Source organism: Muntiacus reevesi, chromosome 4, assembly GCF_963930625.1.
Source record: "Muntiacus reevesi chromosome 4, mMunRee1.1, whole genome shotgun sequence".
Classification (NCBI taxonomy): domain Eukaryota; kingdom Metazoa; phylum Chordata; class Mammalia; order Artiodactyla; family Cervidae; genus Muntiacus; species Muntiacus reevesi.
The window spans coordinates 82226109-82250119 of NC_089252.1; the positions used below are offsets into that span (position 1 = coordinate 82226109).

The 24011-nt window shown below is 39.8% G+C and overlaps 1 long non-coding RNA gene across 1 annotated transcript in view; it reads left to right on the forward strand.

The window, feature by feature from the left end:
* The window catches only part of LOC136166675 (uncharacterized), a 408420-nt gene extending 385119 nt beyond the window's left edge, over nt 1-23301 (forward strand). Inside the window, exons 3-5 of the long non-coding RNA XR_010662979.1 lie at nt 8311-8461; nt 21189-21280; nt 23173-23301. This is a non-coding gene — a long non-coding RNA (uncharacterized lncRNA). The remainder of the gene's footprint in view (nt 1-8310; nt 8462-21188; nt 21281-23172) is intronic.
* Nucleotides 23302-24011: the final 710 nt, after the last annotated feature.

Below are 24011 nucleotides of genomic sequence, written 5' to 3' on the forward strand. Positions count from 1 at the left end.
GAGCCAGGGGCTGTGCTGGAAGACAGGATAACTTCAAAGACATCAAGGCATGCAGTGTTTCCAAATGCCATTTAGTGAAGGAAAGATGAGGCAACATGAAACATTTATAACTAACCTTGAGGGAAATGGTGGGCTCATAGGGGGAGACACATTCCTTGTGAGGTTGATCCACCAGAGAAGAAAGTGATCCTTCTCCATGTGGACCCTCTAAAATTCATCTGTAAATGGTCTTAACAGTACTCCAGTCCTTAGATTGCTGAGGCAAAGAAAATTGGACTGTGGTTATGTAGATTCTATCTGTAGGTGAAGGCCTTTCCTTTATAAAGCTCTGTAGAATTATAAAACACTTCCACAGTCAGGGTCTCGTTTTTTTGTTGTATAGATAACAAATTTTATTTCATTGTTAAAAAAATTTTTAGAGTATAATTGCTTTGCAATGTTGTGTTAGTCTCTGCTGTACAAAGAAGTAAATCAGGTTTACATATACATACATCCCCTCCCTCCCGGGCCTCCCTCTCTCCCACCCACCCCTCTCGGTCATCACAGAGCACAGAGCTGAGCTCCCTGTGTTTTATAGAAGGTTGCTGTAGCCATCTATTGTACACATGGTAGTGTGTATATGTCAATCTGAGTTTTTGCCGTCCAGTTTACAGGTAAAATTAAACCTGCATAGGTGAAAACCACACACCAACCTAGCAGCAAACCCAGGGTTGGCAACATTATCGTGTGTTCAAAGTCCTCTGCCCCTTCCACTATCATATCAACATTGATCTCTGACTCTGGCTCTGTGTATTCTTCTTCTTATCTAGTCACCATTCATGCTGTCACTTCCCTCTGTTCCCATTGCCTCTTCATCAGTTTGGACGACTGTCCCTTGCATATCAGCATTAGAATATTGCCTATGGATTAACCACCCTGTTTTCGTCTTGCTCCCTTCATGCTTCACACAGCAACCAGAATTATCTTTGAAAAATCCAAATCAGATTTTTACCATTATCTTGCCCTTTGAATCAAGTTTAAACTCCTTCAGGATCTAGACCTTGCAGTTTTCTCTTACTTCACTTGTATTTCATTCTCTACTCCAGTCACAACTGGCCACTGTCAGCCAGTCCCTCCTCACTTTCTCCTCCTGCTTGAAATGCTTACCTTCCATCACCCACTTTCTGCCAGCCCCTTTCACCTTCCACGGGCCCTTCACCTTGGTATCCACTCATCACTGAGGTGTTGCTGGATGCTTTGTCCCAATTGAGATACTTCCTGAATCTTCATTACCCCTCTTCTAGTATCTCATTCCATTTAACACTTCTCTGTTGACCTTGGCTTTTGTATCACAAGTCAGTCTTACCTTCTGTGATATACAAACACAAAAATATCAGTGGCCATTAGGACATATGTTTACTTTTTACTGAAACCACATTCTGTTGAAACTTAACAGTGCCGGTTTCAACAAAGCAGCCTTTCCTAGGGATTCAGGAACCCAGGCTCCTTCTGTCTTGTAGCTTTGCCATCTTTCAGTTATTGCCAAAGAGAAAAAAGACCTATTTCTTTTTTTTTTTTTTTTTAATTTTTTGGACCTACTTCTTGACTTAGTTTAAAAATGATACACGTCACATTATTTCAATTTTATTGGCAAAAACTCATCATGAGGCTGCACTAGGAAGCAAGAGGGGTGGTGAAACATCACTGACAGGACAGCTGCTCCCTAGCAGCAGTGCTGCTGTATGGAAAAGGAGCATGTGTCTTTGGTTAACTGACCATCGATGTCATTCTTTGGTTCTTTGTCTTCCTTGATAGCTTGAGAATAGGAGCTGTGTCCCTTCACTGTCACCTAGGCAATATTTGTGAAATTAATGTCATGTATATATTTACAATATAGATAAATCTTAGTATTTTGTAGATCACAGACACCATTGTTTATGTATCATATAAGTCATGTACATGTTCACCTGAAACTATCAAAACATTGTTAAACAACTATACCCCAATACAGAATTTTAAAAGTTCAAGAGAAAAGTTAGTCATGTACATTTTCTCCAGGAAAAAAAAAATGCAGGTTCATGACATTTTACCTATAATTTCGTATCTTCCATGTCACAAGATAGGTAAACTCATCACCTTTTCTCAGATAGAATGAAGGCAGGCCCAGTAGGAAATCAAGCCCACTCATGAAATCTGTTGGGGGTCCCTGAACTCCATGTAAAGAACTATGGTGTGGGATACATAGTATATTTGAACAGGTTATTTGCATCTGGCTCAAACATAAATTTTTATTCCTGGGAAATGCCATGTAAGGTGGCTGTCTTGCTCTCATGATTAGGCACTCTCTCTTCAGTGTTCCCATTAATTTTCTGTATCCCTGTATCAGTGACCAATGTATTTAGAAGTTGGTCTCCCATCAAAGTTGATTAACTCCATCTTTGTCACCTCAGGACCCTAGCACAGAGTAGGGCACACTAAACATATCTTGAATAGAGTCAACTGGATCAGTTGAGCACCAACCCTCTATATCTCATGTCTCAGGGAAAATCAGCCTAGGGTCTACCCTAGACTGAACACCAAGCAGAACCCAGGTAGCAACTGAAGGGACAGTTACACACCAGAGTGACTCATCCCCAACGACAGGGGAAGGAGGGAGCCATCTGGAAAACAGATGGACTGCTCCCTTTTAGCTGCACATAAATTAAATCTCACTATCTGCCAAAACAGAAAGTTAACATTGATTTTTGTGTTTTTTTTTTCTCCTTAAAGAAAAAAATCCATTTGTTTATGAGTTAAAACTTCATGACAAATTTTGTTCTATATTGTGATTATAACACCTAATTTCCTAATTAAGTATGCTAATTGCGAGTTACCTCACACAACTACAGAACACAGAAGTATAATTATGTAATAAAAAGCTTTTATGAAACTTTCAAGAGGAAGAGGGCTAGATGCAGAGGCAGCTGCTTAGCAGGAACTAGAATGGTGTTACCTATGGGACCCTGTGTCTGAATTACCCGTGGGTAACAATTACAAATTGGCTCCTTGCTTGCATTTCTCAAGTTTTAAGTCTGAGAAACCCTCTTTCTGTAATGGAGGGCATGGCAACAAAGCTGCTGTGTGGTGAGAAAGGAGAAACCTCTTCATGGAAAAAAGGGATTCTTTCACTTTGATTCTGTGGTGTTTTAGGAACATAGGATTGTTCCCTGTGCCCCCTCCCCAAACATACACACACAGCTTCCTCTGTCATCATTTATACCCACTTAGAGAGTCTTAATGACTCCAGTTTCCTGATCTTTTATGAGACAAAATCATCAGCAAGAAGATCGGGGTAGGGGCGAGCAGAAGGGTCAAAATGGCAGCGTGTGAAGACCCTGAGCTCATCTTCTCCCAGGGAAACATGAAAATCACAAGAAGCAGATCAGAGGCAAGAGGACAGCTAGTAGAATGACCTACATGATAAAGAACTGGGGGAAAAGGAGTAAGAATAGAGGAAGAAAGCCCCCTTGAGCTTAGGCCTAAGAGTGCTTGGTGATTTGCTGTAATATAGGAAGGAGGTTTGGAGAGTGTTGCTGATCCATGTGCATGGGGTTCCTTTACTGTTCTCAGGAGGCACAGTAAGGAGGGGAGTTTCATTAAATAACCTACAGTCCCAAGACTGTGCTTCTTAGGGTGCACCTTTGCATGGATACCAGACCATGTGAGGCCCGCAAATGTATTTAGACTCCTCATTATCATCTTATCCATATTCATTCAAGAATGAATATCTTTTATTTCTGTTATTTTTCTCCCCTATATAACCTATTCACCTTCAGTGTGTAAATATATATATATATATATATATACACACACACACACACACACACACACACACACACACATTCTAGCTGCCTTTTTCTTTTTAGGTTGTCATTTAAAAATTTTTTTAGTTGTATACAATTTTAAGGGTTACTTTCCATATACAGTTACTACAAAATATTGTCTGTGTTCCCTGTGTTGTATCATACACCCTTGAGCCTGTCATTAACCAGTAGTTTCTGCCTCCCATTCCCAGCCCCTACTCTGCCTCCTCCCAACAGTGGTAACCACTAGTTGGTCCTCTAAATATACAACTAACTGGTGAATATTTTTAAAAAATTAGAAGTAGATTCACAGATATAGCTGCTTTTTAAAAGAAATCCTTATTATTATCATAATTGTTGCATCCACAATTATTTCCAAATTCTATAAGATCTTACATTCTTCCTGTTCTCTTGGCTCTTGTGGGTTTTGTTTGGTTGTTTCGTTATTTCATAGCTCACTGCCATCAAATCTGTCAAGTGGGCCTTAATTTTTCTCATCAGTGGTCCAAAGTTCAAGGCAAGTAAACACTTGAGCTGAAGCACTGGAAAGGAACTTGATAGAGAAAGGTTGAAACTATGTCATGTCAACTGAGTGAGCTGTGGTCACTGTAAGATCCCGTAATTGTGTTCCTGTTACTCACTGCAAGATGCTGTAATCCTCTCATCAAATCATGCATTTGGGATATTATCCATGAGCAAAATTATCAGGTTAGATTGATTTTCCCATCCCATCTTATATACATAATTGAAACTATAGTCTGGCATCCATAAATCAAGTCAGATCACATTGAAGTGACCTAATTCATGGTGGGATGTGGGAGAGAGACTTTGATGGCACCTTGTCAAGATTCTGCTCCTGGTTCTTCTCTCCTGTGGTGTGAGAGACCAGCTAAGCTTAACCTTTCCCAAGCTGAGCACTGGGATAGCATGTCCTCATTTATTTACTGAGGGAACATACAGGCACTAAAATTTATTGTTCCAGAGTAGAATACAGCAAAAATTTCCTGAGCCCTCACATAACCAGTGGCATCAGGACAACACTTGGAAATATAACCACCAGCAGTCACCTAGGGCAACTTTTGGTGGCACAAGTTGACCAGAAACAGTTTCTCCAGAAAAAAATAGATAGGCTTATGTCTAGAAAATTCTACTTTATAATTCAGAGAGATTTTAAAGTGAAGGTTATGCTTATAAAAGAAAAAAATATATATTTGTGATAGCATGTTACCTTGCTCATAGTAGGAGATCAATAAAGATTTGTTGAATAAATGTTTTCAAGTTAACACATGTTGGTGGTTTAATTTTTCTTTTAATTTTGTGTTTACTTTGATAAATTCCATACACAATTCCATTAAGTTTAATGAAAGGGGGAAAATGGTTTCTTTACATGCCATATTGTAGAAAACTTTACTGTGCTTTGATTCCTAAGTTCATTTTTTAAAACTTTTATTTTGAGATAATTTTAGACTTAGAAAAAAGTAACAAAAATCAAGCAGAGTTCCCACATTCCCAGCTTCCCCTTGGGATAACCCCTTACATATCGTAAAACAATGATCAAATCTAAGAAAGTAACCTTCTACATTACTATTAACTAAACAATGGAATTTTTTCAGATCTCAATAGCTTTCTACAATTGATTATTTTTTTCTGTTCCAGGATCCAATTAGGATCCCAAATTGCATTTAATTGTCACATTTACTTAGTCTCCTTTTATCTATGACAACTTCTTTATCTTTGTCTTCATGACCTGGTCACTTTTGAAGAGTACTGGACCTTTGTTTTAAAGACAGTCCCTCCCTTTGTATTTGTCTGATGTTTCTTCACTGTTCAAGTGGGGATGCACAGAGAAAAGGATACCAGACAGGTGATGTACTTTTCTCTGTGTGTTAAATCAGGGGGTGCATGATCATTGCTAAGTAAGTATCCATTAATGCATCTTCCCAGTGGCATTTGTTACTGTGGTGTGCTTAAGATGATTTTCTGTTTCACTCTGTTTACATTTATTAATTGAAATTCTTCATAAAGAAGAGTCATTGATTCTCCCTCACTTTTCTGTTCATTCATTTATATCACTGTGAGCTCCTCGGTATTTATTTTCTTCTTTGGATCATAATCTGTCATTTATTTGATGCTCACGTTGTTTCTCCTTTAGCCTTTCAGAGCTCTTTCAGTATGTGCCCTTGTAATATGCCCACATCCTCTGGTTTTGTTTTGTTTTGGGGGGCCCTCCCTTACTATCTTGCACTCCACAATGCTCCAGGTTCATCTGTTTCCGCTGCCCTCCCCTAGAATCAGTCAGTTCACCAAAGAGCCCTTAGTTTTTGTTGGAGAATGGCATTTAAAATGGTGTTATCGAAGTGTCACCAACTCATTGTTTTTAACATTGATTTGACAGGTCAATGCTTCAGAAAGCCTCTGTTACAGACTGAAAGTGTCCCTCCAAATTCATGTGTTGAAATCCTAACCCCACACCATCTGATGGTCATAGGAGGTGCGGTCTTTGAATGGTACTGCATTCTGAATGTTTGTGTCTTCCTCAAAATTCACGGATTGAAATCTTAATGCCATTGTGATGTTATTAGTGGGTGGGGTCTTTGGGAGGTGCTTAACTCATGAGGGTGGGGCCTCTAGAATAAGGTTGTTACTTTTATAAAGTACTCCCTCATCCCACCTGCCAGGAGAAAACACATGAGAAAGCTGTGAATCAGGAATCGGGCCTTCACCGAAAAGAAAATCTTCCAGCGCCATGACTTTGGAGTTCCTAGACTCCAGAGCCTTGAGAAATGAATGTTGTTTAAACCACTCAATCCATGGTATTTTCATTATAGCAGCCCAAACAGACTAATACAGTCTCCCATCCCATCCGCTTAGAAAATAAAGACACAGTCCCTCAGCCCTCAACATGTATAATACATTGACACATAATCATATTGATCAAGAGTAATATGTTTTTTTAAATTTACAATCATGATGGCAAGGACAGCAACAAATCAAATTCTACACTAGCCTTAACCGTGGGGGAGGGTTCAGGCCTGCCCCCCATGATGAGTATTTACAACCCATCGCTTCTAGGTCTTGAGGTGATACCACAAAGCAGAGAGTGTAAGGGGGGAGCCCAAGAGAGGAGCCCTGGCAGCTAAGACCGAGGGACAGGCACACGGGGGACTTGGCAGTGAGTTTCCCACGTGTGGGATGGTCTCTGTAGTTTAAATGTTGGTAGAGCCATCGTGATATTCTGATTCATAATGAGAAATATATATTTGGTTTTCATCTCCATTTCTGGCACACAGTTCCTAAAGCCTTTCAAATTTCTTAAGTTTGAGAGTAATAGAGGCGTCTCTTTCTCTATCATGAGTTGCGTTTGGAAAAGCATCTGAGACAAGGGGCTGGTCAGTAGGGGACCCAGCCTTGTGATTAGAGGGTTCAAGCTTTCAGTCTCGCCCCCTCCCAACCTCTTCCTTCTGGGAAGGGGAAAGGGACTAGTGATTGAAACTATCACCAACAGTGAATGATGTAATGAAGCCTCCATTAAAAACCCATAGAATGGGGTTCTGAGAGCTTCCAGGTTGGAGATTCTAGAAGAGCAGTGCGCTCTGAGGGCATGACAGCTCCATGCCCTTTCGCCCTACTTGCCCTGTGCATGTTTTCCAGTTGGCTATTTCTGAGTTATATCCTTTATCCTTTCTGAGTTATGTCTGAGTATGCATATCATTTAGTATATAATAAACTACTAATCTAGGAAGCAAAATATTTTTCTGAGTTCTGAGTCGCTTTAGCAAATTAATTAAATCCAAGGAGGAAGGCATGGGAGCATCAGGTGTGTACTACTCAACTGGTCAGAAGCCCCGGTGGAAACCTGGAATCGTGACTGCCATCCTAAGGGTGGAGGGGCGGTCTCGCAGGACTGAGCCCCGAATCCGCGGGACCCGATGCTGCCTCCAGGTGGATTGTGTCAGAACTGAATTGGATTATAAGCCACCCAGCTGGTGTCCAAGAACTGGGAAACATACACAGACAAATTAGAATGGAGTGACATAGTTTTTAGCCTTTCATGTATATAGCAGCTAAATATCAGGCTCTCTGTTGACACCTTACAGAGCCAGTCCTCTACAGACTGGATGCTAATCCTGACTGGTTTATACTGCGTATGAGTCGCTTTCATCTTCTAGCTGAGGGCCAGGACTCTGGAGTCAGCTCAAACTGCATTCGAATCCCATTTCTACTACACACCAGCTGTGTAGTCCTGAGCGAGTTACTTGTCCATTCTGAGCCTCCATTTCCTCAGTAGAAACACATAATGAGAATACCTACCTCACAGCATTGTATACATGATATAATCGACATGGAACATGGCATAGTGCCCGGAACAGAGTATTTGCCTGACAAACAAGAACATTTTACTGCTACTGCTATTATTAAAAATAATAATGTTAGTCATTATTTGATCTATAATTGAGTTTACTTTTTTTTTTTTTTTTACTCTCCATAGAGCCTGTGAACATTGCAAAATGTTCTCTGCACAAGGGGAGGGACTCTGCAATTTTGTCAAGATGATGCTACGACAATGAGATGGAGCATCTCACCTCCTGTTGTTAATTACCTGGCATAGTTCACAGAGCTGATCAACTTTGCGTGGTGTGGTAAGATAATGAATTTTTGCATTACTTTGTCTTTACGAAGCCAGAAATGGTAATTGCATAGAAATTTGATCTCTGTTGGCATGATTAGGTAGATTTAATTAGTTTTAATGCTATAAATATCTTGGACACAATTTTAAGGATTACACCACCTGTAATTATACTATAGAGCAGTAGAGGCAAAAGTATTCTTAATGAAATTTTAGTTTGATAAACTCACTGTGTGCAAAAGAAGATTGAAAACCAGAACAGTAAAGTGACTTTCCCAAGGTCACACAGCAAGAAAATGTGTTTGCCTCAGATTCCAATGCCTTCTTTCAGATATAAAATACCATTCTGCAGATAATGAATTAGTATGCACTGCTTAAAGGTGAAAATTGTGCCCTGATGAGTCTAGTACTTAACTGACTTGTGTTGTGTCCCATGGCTTTAAGCTGGAAGCATCTAAAGAGGTAAGCAGAGAAAGTTTCATGATAGTGATAGCAGTGTCCTTTCAGATTCTACACGTTACCTCAGTTTATGGTCAGTACATCCCTGTGATCACTGTAGTATAGATAGGGAAACTTAAGCTGCTGGATCTCAGATTTGGAATAATGCACTCCTCTCATGCAGTCAAAGAAGACTTTGTGGAAGAGGTGCTGTGCTAGTGAGTTTGGGCTGCTAAAACAGGATACCACAGACTGGGCGGTGCAAGTAACAAAGATTATATCTCACAGCACTGGAGGCTGAAAGCGAAAGCTCTGTTGCCAACTTGGCTGAATTCTTGGTGAAGGCCCTGCTCCTGGCTTACAGATGTCTGTTTTCTCATTCTGTCCTCACATGGTAGAGAACAGAGAGAGAGGAGACATGCTCTCATCTTTTCTCATTAAGGGCACTAATCCCATTCATGAGGGCTCCACCCTCACAACCTGACCACCTCCCACCTACCTACTAATTAGGCCTGCCTCCTAATACCATCATATTGGGTGTTAGAGTTTCAACATATGAATTTTGGGGAGACAAAAGCATTTATTCCATAATAGATGGCATTTAAACTGGAACTTGAAAGATAAAGTAGAATTTTGCTCATTGAATCATAAAAAAAAAAGGGAGGGAGACGTTCTAGGCAGAGAAAATACAGTGAGCAAAAACAAGTGGTATAGTGCTCCCCTCGTGGCTCAGTGGTAAAGAATCCAGCTGCCAATGCAGGAAACACGCGTTTGATTCCTAGTTCAGGAAGATCCCACATGCCACGAAGCAGCTAGGCCTGTGTGCCACAACTACTGATCTTGTGCTCTAGAACCCATGCTCTGCAACAAGAGAAGCCACTGCAATGAGAAACCCATGCCCTGCAACTAGAGAAGGCCTGTGCATGGCAACGAAGACCCAGCACACCCAAAATAAATAAATAAAATTATTTTAAAAAAGCAGACAGTGGTATATCAGGGTGTTTGTTTATGAACTCCCTCTTATATCTTGATTTAATGTATTAAATCCTACATGGGAGGTACCAAATGAAAGAGAGATTTTTATTGGCTGTAGAATTTCAAGGGCTTATCAGTTAATGAGCAAGAATTGTGTACATTTCATGGTTACAACTTTAACTAATAGGCAGAAGGGGAATTTGAATTTTATCTTCCAGTGTCCTTAAAATAGCATCGTGGCACTGTAATTATTAACATAATCATTAAAAAAACAGTTTAGTTAAATTTTAGAAAACCTAGAGACATGAAGACATAGTGTCTTCATCAAAGCAGCTCCAGTCCAGATAAAGCAAGCCTTCTAAATTGACTTTGATACTTTGAAATAAAATCCTTGGAGCACCAATTATAGTGGGTTCTGAAAAGCAATTATTATCAGCTGCCACAGCTTTCTGCCATGACTTCTAATTTAATTACATCTCCTCTGTTTAAAACGTGCTGTACTTTGAGATACAGCAATGGGAAAGGAGTTTAAGTTACTTAAAAAAATAATAATAATAGAGGTATTTTCTACACCGAAGGTAATTAGTCTCGGACATAGCTGCTTCCAAGAGAGACACGGGATTTTGAACTCATTAATTTCAAGTGGTCATTGCTACAAAGGGATGTTCATCTTCAGAGGTGGCGAAATAGCTTTCCTGGATGAGACGAGTATAGAGGGAAAGAGACAGAGCTTGTTCATCTATTCACCCTACCAGCTGCTCATTGCCTTCCAGGGATCTCTTTCAGCCAGGTTTCCTTATTCCAAGAGAAATGAAGTTTGCAAATTTGTATTATTGACTGTGAATATTTAACAATTGTGTTTGGCTTCCAACTCCTGTTGATGAAACAGCCATTTTGCAGAACTTGTGAATTCACTTTTCTCATTTCTGATGTTGAGAACAAAAGTGGCTGGGCGCTTCTCTGGCAGAAAACCAAGCCATATTGACATTTTACAGAAAAGGTTTTTCCCATCATTCTTACAGCACATTGCTTATCTGGTTGCATGAAAATTCTGCCTGTTTCTAAATTCACCATCTCCCTGGTTGTGAAGAATCATTGCATTTTGTGGGTGGGAAGAGGTCTTTTGATCACAGGCTCTCTGCTTTATTATACAGATGATGTGATGGAGCTGTGGGCTTTAAATGGACTCCTCAGTGTCCCCAGGTTGCCAGGCAGAGCAGGGACTAGATGCCAGGTCACCTGTCCTTCAATTTCATTGAGGTGGATAATATTCTATGGGAATGAAATTGGCGTTTGACCTTGACTTATAGAATGAAGTTCATCTCCACCTTACCCCACATTTTTTTAAACTATGATTAATCACAGCTTCTCACAGTTTTCCTAACAGTGTTTTAAATCCCCTGTATGATCATTCCTTTAAGATAAATTTTAATTGCATATGTCTGGGTTCTGTGACAGACCTATTCAATCAGAACATATCACAGTGAAGTTTAAAAATATTGCTCTTCCCCAATAGCTCTTAATCTGGGCTTCCCTGGTGGCTCAGTGGTAAAGAGTTTGCCTGCCAATGCAGAAGCTGTGGGTTCAATCCTTGGGTCCAGAAGATCCCTTGAAGAAGAAAATGGCAAATCATTCCAATAATCTTGCTTGGAAAATCTCATGGACAGAGGAGCCTGAGAGGCTGTAGTCTATGGGGTCACAAAAGATCTGGACATGAGTAAACAACAGCTGGGTGGAGAAGCTTGATGTAAAATTGAAGGAACTTCTATTGAAGCATACATACCAAGAATTCACTTTATTACTGTCCCTGGGAATATACCTAAGAATGGACTCTCAAAAAGAATATTCCCCTGTATGAAAACCATTACTCTGAAGAGCATCAGGAAGAAAAATATACGAGGTGAAATATCCATCCAACATTAGAATGAATGTTTTCTGTGTACTTATTTCTCACTGCTTATAATGAAAGACACAAATAGAATGACTAAAATCAAAGAAGAAAAAGAAAAATCAATGAAATAGAAATGTCTTGGGAGAGAAAAACTGTGCCGACAATGGAGGTTAATGGAACTAATACAAAGCTCATAGCACTTCTGAGCTTCCTGGCAACCAGTGCAAAAGGGAAAATACACAATGCTCCTGTGCTGTCATAATCTTACAGCTGTCCAAGGGAATACTGGATTTTTCTAAGCATGAATTTCTGGGAGAATTTAATGAAATAGCACTGAACATCTCAGGAGCAATGTTTGTCCTTTTGCATGCTTATTCTAGCACTTTCTGAGTACTGTGAGCCAAAGCAATAAGCCTCTAACCCCTACGTATCCCTTGGTCTCATCTCATTGCACGCCGTGGGGAAACGAGAGAAGAGGAGGCAGAAGAGGACATTTTGGAGGACTGATAACAGCGTACCTGGGTTTGCCTGCATCATGCAGATGTCGATTTTCCACATGAAACTTTTGCCAGGCACAGGGAATCGGGCGGGTGCTACATCAGCCTCAAGCTAATGACTCCTGTAGAGATCCAAACAGGGCGGCTTTGCATTAGATGCAGCACTGCAGCTCACCAGTGCTCCAGCCCCAAGAATGCATCCTTAAAGACTCAGACATCCAACCAATCATATACTTCTGGAGAATTGGAGAATTTGAGCTCTGGTTCACTGTAGGAGCTTACTGCAGCGCCCCTTAAATTACCACATCCAGTGTGTCCGCATGAAAACCCAGCTGCCGTTCCCTGTGGCTGAAAATCCTTTGACTTGAGGGATGTTCTGTCAAAATATTTCTCAGAACATTTCTTGAGGCTATAAAAGAAAACTGAACCAAAGAGCTTATCTACAGGTCAGTCACTCTGCAGAGAGCCATAAAGATAATTTTTGTTTACGTAAAGGGGAAAAAAGTGATGAAAAAACAAGACCACAAAACCTGGCCTACAGGTTTTATCTGACTCCTTTTGAATGCTCTGATGGAACTCTGGAAGATAGTAAGTTTGCCCTCCAGAGGAAGAGACTATCAAAAGTACTGCAAATAGTATATTTTAGTCACATTTTCTTGAACAAGTAGGACGACTCATGTGATTTCATTCTTCTCATAGTGAGGTGCTGTATTTTTTTAAATCTTGTTTTTAAGCATTCAGCCTATCACACGAGGAGGAGGAGGCAGCAGGCAGCTTTGTTTGAGGTGCCAAGTGCTCTGGAAAAGAGAAAAGTCACCCCCTCAACAGGGGGATTTCACTCTGGACCGTGACTCATTGCTAATTGCTCGTGTGCCTGATTCTCAGGTCATGCTTGAAATCATCCAGTTCAAAGTGGAGCTCCTCAGAGATTATTTTACTTTTGCAAATTTGACACTCAAAGAGCAGGTCTCCAGGCTTCTCCTTTCTTTACCCGTCTTTGCGAAGACTTTACTCCTCCCCTATTCCATCTCAGACAGAGAAGACCGAGACCCGATATTCATCTGGAAACACTGAAGACCGCCCCCCCCGCCCCCCGCCAACCCCTGGAAATTTATATACCTGAAAGCTCGGCCTGAATTCTGCGTCTTCACTCAGGGTTTGACTGAATGAAGAACTAGATGGTTGTCAGAACTTTTGGGAGTAGGAGGAGATGGTTTCTGAGTAATGCTGAAGGCCGGAGCTTGTAATCTAGTCCCCCCTCCCCAAATCATCTGGGGCTTCCAGGTGGCACTAGTGGTAAAGAACCTGCTCGCCATGCAGGAGACATAAGAGATGCAGGTTCAATCACTGAGTCTGGAAGATCCCCTGGAGGCGGGCATGGCCACCCACTCCAGTATTCTTGCCTGGAAAATCCCGTCAGGAGCCTGGTGGGCTACAGTCCCTGGGGTCACAAAGAGTCAGACACAACTGAAGCAACTTAGCATGCACCTCAAATCATAGAATCACTGACTATGCCACTGATTGTCCCAGGCAAGAGCATTGTACTCTCTGATGACCCACATCACCTGTCAGAGACACAGAGAATTCCTAGAGAGGATTCTAATGATTTTTAGCATCATTAGATGCTGGTGACAAGTAGAGAGGAGAGAGCCCCATCTAAACACACTGCCTCCATACTTCACCTTAGACTGGAAATGCAACTTCCTACATTCATTTTGAAATGTAAATAAACTCTGTCTTGTTCCTTCCTGAGAGCAGGCTTGAGTCAGAGGACAAAGGACATCATGACAAGAGAACAGAAAAGGGGAGATCCTGTTCCAAAATTTGGCTTTTGTATCTCAGTACCAAGTTGAACCTCTGAGTAGAATCTCCTGGGTTAAGTATTGTAGAAAAGAATGCTTTATTGCTTTGCCGGGGAAAGGTGGCCACAGTGGGCCCATGTCCTCAAAACTGTGTGTTCCAACCTGGAGAGAGTAGTGAGGAGCTTCTTAGTAATGGTTCAGTCAGGAAGGTATGATCAGATTGTGAACAGTTTTTCTGATTGGCTCATGGTGAGGTAATCAGGAGTCAGCATCATCAACTTTCTGGTTTCAGCCTACCTGAGGTCTGCGTTGCTTATAAGCAGCTTGCAGTTACCTTCTCCCAACTGGTGGGGGTTTCACTATCTGCAGAACAGCTCATTGTTATGTATACCCCTTGATGGGGAACCAGGAGCCTGCTCCAAGGCTGCCTTCTCCCTTGTCTTCCCCTCTCTTCCTGGATTAGCCATAGTTTGTACCTCTCTGTTGGAACTCAGGGAAGGTCGAGGAGGCTGAAAGAAGCCTACTTCCTTGTCATCAAGAAATGGGAGACACAGAAAGAATTTTACACCCAAGAGCCCCACTGTGTCCTCCTCTGTTTCAGTGTTGAGTGGCACAGAAATTGGAGACAACGTTTACCCAAAGAAAAACTTCAGCTTTTAAGTATTTTTGCCCTAGGCCCCAGTTGAGCTTAGAGACCATATACATATATATATATATATAGAGAGAGAGAGAGTATTCAGAATAGCTAAATATCATCCTCTTTTTATACATTTTACTAAGGATTTCCAAGGGCAATAATTTGAGTTTCCCAGTAATAAGACTAGTCAATATTTTATCTTCTTTTTTTATGAGAGTGCTGGCATAATTTTCACTTCATTCCTTTATGGATACTGGAAAAAAAAACTCATCAAGCCAATATTAATAAACATTAACGTTATAACAGGATGGAAGAAAACTGAAATTTGTTGATATTAGGGGAGTGGAAGAAAAAGCTAAAACACTCAGAGAATAGAAAAAGGAGGTCATAAATGGGATAACCTCTGAACCCCTTACCGCTCTCAGCATTCCAGGTCAACATTATCCAAAGTGGTGTCCTACAGACATAAGTGTTCTGTGGTCAAACATGTTTGGGCAACTATCAAAATAAAACAGAATTCTTCAGTGAAAGTCTTCCTTAGGGTTATTGATGTATATAAAGTGCCTCCTAAATGTGGATGGATAATAGGCCTAGCTTACCCACCACTTATCATGTTTTTGTAGGCTACTTCCTTGCTGCTTTTTGTTGGGTTGGTTAAAAAGTTTGTTTGGATTTTTCTGTAAAATGTTAGGGAAAACCCAAAGAAACTTTTTGGCCAACTCAATACATCAGGAATTCAAGATGTGTGGCTCTGAGCTACTTCCATATGAGGATGGCATCATCAACTCAATGGACATGAGTTTGAGCAAACTCCAGGAGATAGTGAAAGACAGGGAGGCCTGACGTGCTGCAGTCAATGGAGTCACAAAGAGTCGAACAAGACTGAATGACTGAAAAACAACACTTCCATATAGTTGATGAAGTATCTCAAAGCATTAACACTGGGCTTTTGCATCCTTGCTACTGTCTGCTCCGAAGGACTGTGGATAAGTGACACCTGTAAATAATACAAGAAAGAAGAGCCAATTGCGAATACATGGGCTAAGTCAGTGTTCACAGCCATCCCTAAAAACCCAACTTCAATCTAATTTGAAGGCTTTGTGAACTCATATTCAAAACAGAAGAAAAATCTGTGGTCTGTATCAGCCAGTGATGTTTGGGTCTGAGGCATCGTCATTGGATATTGCACTTTACCATAAGGAGCCAGTGATTCCAAATTAGTAGGCATTAGAAATCTTCCCTCCAACCCACTCCACACAGAACTTGAGTGATCATAAAAAACAAATGTCAGAATTGTATTACAAACACACAGATGTGATTTTTAAGAAGCTGTTCTATAGGTCTCCCATACTTTATTCTTGGCTTAACTAACTTCCCCTAAGTCACTGAGAATCAGCTCTCAAAACCAAACTCCAACGTTTCTGTGCCAAGAAGTCACCAGGGTGATATGAAGTAGTAATCAAGACAGGTGGGAAGAGATTAGTGAAATCTTTTCATACTTTCTAGGTGAGCTTCAGTAGTGATCATCAATGCAATGTTACTGAGCAAAATTATATCAGGCAGACCAAATGGAACAATCCCTTAAACAAGAAGAAATTGTTTGCAGGTGCAAACAAGCATGAAATAGAATTCTGCTAATGAGTTTCCATTACTAGTTAAATACATAATCAAATTACATAGGCTCAACTCATGACAGTGAGAAATCAATTATTCATCATAAATCTGGTGCTGTGTATTGACCATCTTGGTATGTGTCTAACCTGATCTGTAATGAATAAATGTTTCAGTTTCAGGAGTATGTTGTCGTTACTACTTAGGTAATGAAAAGTCAAAACCAGTTGAAAAGTTCTGAAGTGATAAAAAATCAAAATAACTAGAGTTTTCCTTCAAGGTCTTTTAAGTAATAAATATATGAGGATAAAAATTGCATTTCTTCTTTTCAAGAAATGATTTTAGAATATTTGGCTATCTATGTTCAAAAAAAATAAGCCTGAAACCAGATTTGTTAAATACAAACTTAGCACAAAATGGATTATAGATTCAAATGTAATATGTAAACCTACAGAATTTGTAGAAGAAAACATTTGTGACCTTGAGTTAAGCGAAGATTTATTAGGACACAAAAAACTTGTTTCATAAAAGAAAAACAGTGATAAATTAGATACCATTAAAATTTAAATCTTATTTTCAAAACTACTGCTAAAGAAAATGAAAATAAAAGCCATATGCTGCAGGAAAGTGTTTGCAAAATGCCTATCTGATTAAAGACTACTATCAAGAATATATAAAGAATTCTCAAACTCAGTAAGAAGAAAATAAACAACTCAATTTTTTAAATAGGGAAAATTTCAAACAAACATCTCACAAAAGAAGGCATATAATGGCGAAAAATAAAAAACACGAAAAGATGTTCAACATTATTAGTCATTAGGGAAATATGATTTAAAACTATAATGAGCTATGAGTGTACAGCCATTAGACTGACTTAACTTTTGAATTGACAGTAGTATATGCGTACGAGGTTGCAGACCATGATTGGCAGAATAATACCTCACCCCCACAACCAAAGAAGTACATGTCCTAATTCCCCATGCTTGTGAATATGCAGTGTCACATGGTGACAGGCAATTTCAATTGCAAATAGAAATAAGAGTGTTAATCACCTGACTTAAATTAAAGAGATTGTTATCCTGGACTGGCTGAGATTATTATCCTGGACTATACTGGATAGTGTAGTCACAAGAATCCTTTAAATGTAAAAGATGAAGGTGAAACATGTCAGACTAAAACACAGTTAGAAAAACTCCACCAGCTGTTGTACTGAAGATGGGAGGGGCCGGACAGCCAAGAGGAGCTAGAGAAGGCCAGGGAACTTCCTCACCCTACCTAGAGCCTCCAGAAAGAAGCTCAGCTGGTCACACACCTGAGTTTTAGCCCAGTGAGACGTTTTGTGTATCTGACATCCAAAACTACAAAGTTATAAATGCATGCAGGTTAAAGCCACCAAGGTTGTGGCAATTTGTTATAAGAGCCATAGAAAACTAATATGCAAATGAATCAGAACTCTCCTAAATGTCTGATGATTGCAAAATAAGTACAAAAATTGTTTTGATTGGGAACAAAATGTGGCAATATCTAATAAAGTTAAAAATACATCTTCCATGTGACCCAGCAGTCTTATTCCTAGATACTTAAACATTTATCCACTCAAATGTTTATTGCTGTTTTTTTTTTCATAAGTCATCACTGGTTAGTAGATAAACAATTCATAGTGGAATGCTTAGCAATCAAAAGGGGTGAACTCACTAATAAAAAGGGATACAGACGATAGCAAGGATGACTCTCAAATGTAACAGAGTGAAAGAAAGCAGACTCAAGTCTATGTATACTCTGTGACTATATTTATATGACTTTCTAGAAAAGACAAAACTATTGGGACAGGAAACAGTGACTGGTTTCCAGAGACTGGACGGGTGAGCAGAGTGATGGCAAAGCGGGTGATGGAACTGTATGTGATTGTGGTGGTGATTCCATGGTTATATGTTTGTCAAAACTCATAGAGTTGTGTACCAAAAAAGAGAAAATTTTACTGCTTGTAAATTTTACCTCAGTAAGCTTAAGTACATGTATAAACAAGCCACCTCTGAAGTCAAGGAATCTAAGAAACTCTGTCTGCTTTTTGTATGTGTTCTTCATAGTTGTTTTGTTTTTCCTATAGTTGGTATCTAATCTTACCTTGTTGTGGTCAGAAAAGATGTTTGAAATGGTTTCTTTATTTTTTTTGATTTACCAAGGTCCAAAATGTGATCTGTCCTGGGGAATGTTCCATGTGCACTTGAGAAAAAAAAGTGAAATCTATTGTTTTTGGATGAAATGCCCTGTAGATAGGTATCAGTTAGGTCCAACTGGTCCAGTATATCATTTAAAGCTTGTGTTTCCCTATTAATAAACCCTGTCTATTGAGTCCCCTTTCTGTTGTCTCATAAGAGTTATTTTATAGAAAGAGGAATTTTAGAACTAGAAAGAATTTTAAAGATCATTATTCAGATTCCTTTTTGTTTCAGAATCTTTTCCCCAAATAGTATTATTAAGTAGATACTGTATGCCATACACTATAGCTAGTGCTTTACTTCTTTTAACCCATAAGACATTCCTAAAAAGTATTTTTAATAATAAAAATGTTAATAATAATTATAGAGGTGTGCAAGTGGAAGGGGTTGTTTAACTTCACACAGCTGCCAGTGGTAGAGCTCTGTCGTTTGGATTCTAGAGGACACCCTTGTAACCAATACATTGCACAGTCATTTTTTTAAATGAAATCCTTAAAAAACAACTACTGTATAGCTGCTCTGGTTGCTTAATGTGTTTGTGGGTATGTAGTGGGAGTAGGGGGTCTGGATCTTGGTGGTGGTTTCACAATAACAGTATATAACTTGAACACTACAGATCTAGTCCGATGATATGATTATATAAGGAGGAATTTGCAGCCCAGAGAGGTCAAGTGACTTGCTGTGGGTCACACCGCTGGGGAGTGATCGTCCTGAGTCACTCTCCTCACACCTGGTCAAGTATTCCTTCCTCAGCTCACAACAGAGGCCCCATTTTTAATACAAATATCTGTTCTTTTAACCCATGCAAGACCAAGTCCAATAGAAAATTCATCAAGTTGGACCTCCCCTCTTGATGCCATATTTTTCCATTTAAAAAATAAATAAAAGCACGTTTAAGAGAAACATTGCTCCCAAAGAGATGAGTCAGAGGAAGGTAAAGAAAGACCCGCCTGATTCTAAAATTTGGGCTTTGCAATCCTCCATTCTTCTCTTTCTTTTGGATGGCGTTTACTACATGTTTTACAAGCCCAATAACCTGTATTGGATTTTATAAAGGAGAACTGAGTTGAATTTGCATTTCAGAGGCAGCACTTGCTTGCGTTCTCCCTTCTGTTCAAAGCCTCTTTCTGTCCCCTTGAAGCCTGCACTGCATTGGAACCCCACACACACATGATTTTCACTGAGAACTGCACAGCAGACCCAGCTAGGAACAAAGACCCAGCTGATCTTCCTCCAAGTAAATCCCAGGAAAATACTACAGCAGTTGATAAAGAAACACATACCAATTAAGAACTCAATATAGTAAGGTGCTAAAAAAAAAAAAAATGAAGAATGTCAGTTTCACTGTACATATTCTCACATTACAGAAGAACAAATGGATTTCTACATTATTTCATTACACAGGGCAAAAATAAGGATCGGTGGCTTTAAGTACCTTTCAACAGAAGGTGGGTGCAGTATGGGCTCAGTTAATTATGTGAGTCTGAATTCCGTTGGTTCCACTGACCTTCTGGGATCTAGTCCAGAATATCCAGTCAGCACATCTTTTGTCAGTGATGTATAGTGGAGATGTACTTGCTTCATTCATTCAGTATTTTATTGAGCACCTACTATGTGCCAGAACTAGGCTTAATGTTTTCCATCCATTATCTCACTGAATCCTGTGTAACATTCCTAGATGCAATCATTGTTATTCTTGGTTTTGTTGTTTTATATTTTCATTTTGACTATATTATGATTTTAAAGATGCTGAAGAGATTAAGTATATTGCTCAAACTGACATGTTTATTAAGGAGTGAAATCAGAATTAAGCATGTCCTTAGTCACTTGTGTCCAACTCTTTGAGACCCCATAGGACTGTAGCCTGCTAATAAGCTCCTCTGTCCATGGGATTTTTCAGGCAAGAATACTGGAGTGGCTTGCCATTTCTTTCTTCAAGGGACCTTCCAGACCCAGGGATCGAACCCACATCTCCTATGTTTCCCTCCTTGCAGGAGGATTCTTTACCTGCTGAGCCATCGGAGAATTAAACACAGGACTCTCTGATTCTAAAAACGCAGGGCTTTTTTCCTGTAGATTACATTATTTTCAGGAGTATGTGTGATGGCAGAATAGCAAAATCAAACTAAGCTGACCAAGAATATCAACCTCGCCACCGAAACCTGAACTTGTCTTACTCCTTAGTCATTTTTAATATGTATATGTGGCTTGGCTAAGACATTAAAAAATTATTAATATCCAAATAATACTAGCATCAGCAAGCTCTGAAACCATCCAGTCTAACTCCCTTAGTTTGTAAACTAATTCTTTATTCCATGCAGGTTTACTGAGAATCTGTTATCTGATGCACAGTGCTGAGGGTACGCAATCCCCAAGCCCTTGAGCAGATTGCAGTGTAATGGAAGCGAACAACAGGAATACAGATCATCTAGAGTCCTGGCAGTTTGAGAGATGACTGGTCGGGGGTCTAGTAGAACAGAAGGAAAATAACCATGTGGTATAGATTTGGGGGGTCTAGGAGAAGGTGATGTCTTTGCTGAGTTCTGGGAAGGACACAAAAGAAAAGAAGATAGCAACTCAGAAGGATTGGCATTAAGGCCTCGGGAAAAGGGACTTGAATTAAACATCTAGGAAATATACTGTTTGAATTTAACCTCTCCTTCTTCCCAGTCCCACAGAGGAAGAGAGGATGGTGGCATTAGAGATGTGCAGCCTGAACTCTGGGTCAGGGCTCTAGGAATCTAGACAACCACAAGGACCAGGTGAGGAGGATAAACATACATTAATACAAGCAGTGTTTGGTGGGAGGGGCTGTGGTTTGTGTGGTATAGTTTATACTTGTGGTAAAAATGCAAGGGAGGGAAGCCTCCTACACTATTGATGGGAATGTAAACAGTCAGTATGGACAACAGTATTTGTTGTTACTGATTTTTAGCTGCTCAGTCATGTGAGATTCTTTGTGACCACATGGAGTAGTCTTCTAGGCTCCATGAGATTGCCCAGTGAGTGAGTTGCCATTTCCTTCTCCAGGGGATCTTCCCGACCCAGGGACTGAACACACATCTCTGCACTGGCAGGCAAATTCTTTACCACTCAGCCATCATGGAAGCCTATGGAGAACAGTATTGAGGTTGCTTAAAAAGCAGACAAAAAAGGCAGTTATCATATTGATCTAGCAATCCCATTCCTGGGCATATATCTAGAGAAAACCATAGTTGGAAAGGATATATATACCTCAGTGTTCATTGCAGCACTATTTACAGTGGCCAGGACGTGGCATCCAAAATATCCTATCAGCAGAGGGATGGAAGAAGATGCGGTATGTGTATGTGGTGGAGTATTACTCAGCTGTCAAAAAGGATGAAACGATGCCATTTGCAGCAACCTAGAGTTTGTCATACTGAGTGAAGTAAGTAAGAGAAAGACAAACATATGATATTGTTTATAGTGGAATCTAAAATAAATGTTACAAATGAATTTCTTTATGAAACAGAAAGAATTCAGTGTAGAAAATAAACACGGTTACTGGATGGGTAAGGGATTAGGGGAGGAATAAATTAGAATTTTAGGATTAACCCATATACCCTACTATATAAAAAAATGGATAATTAATAAGTACCTACTATAAATCACAGGGAACTCTACTCAATACTCTATAATAGCCAATATGGGAAATCAAAAAACAACAAAAAAAAAGTAGATATATATATGTTATACATATCTATATATGTATAACATGAAATTAAAAGGTGCTTGCTCCTTGGAAGGAAAACATTGGAAAATCTAGACAGTGTATGAAAAAGCAGAGATATCACTTTGCCAACAAAAGTCTGCATAGTCAAAGCTGTGGTTTTTCCAGCAGTCTTGTACAGATGTGAGAGTTGGACCATAAAGAAGGCTGAGCATTGGAGATCTAATGCTTGTGAATTGTGTGCTGGAGAAGAGTCAAACCAGTCAATCCTAAAGAAAATCAGCCCTAAATATTCACTGGAAAGACTGATGCTGAAGCTGAAGCTCCAGTACTCTGACCACCTGATGTGAAGAGCTGACTCACTGGAAAAGACCCTGATGCTGGGAAAGATTGAAGGCAAAAGGAGAAGGGGGCGGCAGAGAAAGAAGATGGTTAGATAGCATCACTGAATCAATGGGCAAGAGTTTGAGCAAACTCCAGGAGACAGTGAAGGACAGGGAAGACTGGTCTGCTGCAGTCCATGGAGCTGCAAAGAGTCAGACACGACTTAGGGAATGCACAACGATGGCAGCAACATTATATGCCTGAAACCAACACAACATTGTAAATCAACTTAGCCCAATAAATTAAAGAAAAGAAAAAACTCAAGGAAATAAATAGGCAAACGGGCAAGGACACTTGACAATTATTTTGGGTTACCTGATACATTTATCCTCCATCAAACTTGCTGGGGTACCAGAATCTAACTTTTGACACAAGGATAGGTGCTGGACTTCACCATCGTCAGTTGCAGCACTTGGTTGTCCTGTACACATCTAACAACTCAAGCAGAACCAGCCAGAGGACTTCTCTGGGACTGATATACAGAAATTCAAAAGAGACCTTGTCTTATCAGTGAGGTTTCTAAACCAGAAGGAAATGAATCTAGGGTAATAGTAGCCATTTATTTTCCCGGCTTTACAGAGAGCCTGCCTTCAATCTGGATCCAAGCAGAGAGCTAGAGAAAAAGGACGTGGAGTCTTGGCAGCACGAATTTCCTGATCCAGCCTATAAGGCGCTGGTTCCTACAGTTCTCCCTCCAGTTTTCCGAGGCACTCCCGCGTCTCTCACAGCTGGTGAGTCAGTACATGCCTTTCTTGTTGATTGACATGTTTTAGACAGATTTGAGATGGATAACTTGTAATCGCAAGAGTCCTGAAAAATAGAAATGACTAAAGAAGAAATTCAAGTGTCATTGTACGTATGTGAAGTTCTTTATTACCCAAAGAATTTAAAAATTGAAGTGAAACAGTTAATATCAGAAAAGAAGACCAAAAGGTACAATGATACTTGGGATTAGTTAGGGTCCAGGAGGTGAACACATAACGTCATGGTGGGGATCTAACTTGAAAAGCCATCTTAACATATGTATCAGCGTGTGTGACAAGTACCTTCCTTTTAATCTAGCAATTCCTCCTCTAGTAATGGATTCTGAGAAAGTAACTGTATAAACTTACAAAGTTGTATGTACGGGAATGTTTATTGCAGAAATGCTCCTAATAGCCAAAAATTGGAAGAAGTCCAAATGTCATTATTTGGGTGTTTTTTTTTTTTTTTTTTTTTTTTGAGGTAACATTTGATTTGTAACATATGTTTCATGTATACACCATTATATTTTTACTGCTATATACCCTAGAATACGCTCACCACTAAACATTTATTCTCTGCCAGCCACCATACTGTGATTCCTCACTCCCCCTAGCCCCTTCGCCTTCGGTAACCACTACTCTGTCCTCTGTATCTACTTGGTTTGGTTTGTTTTT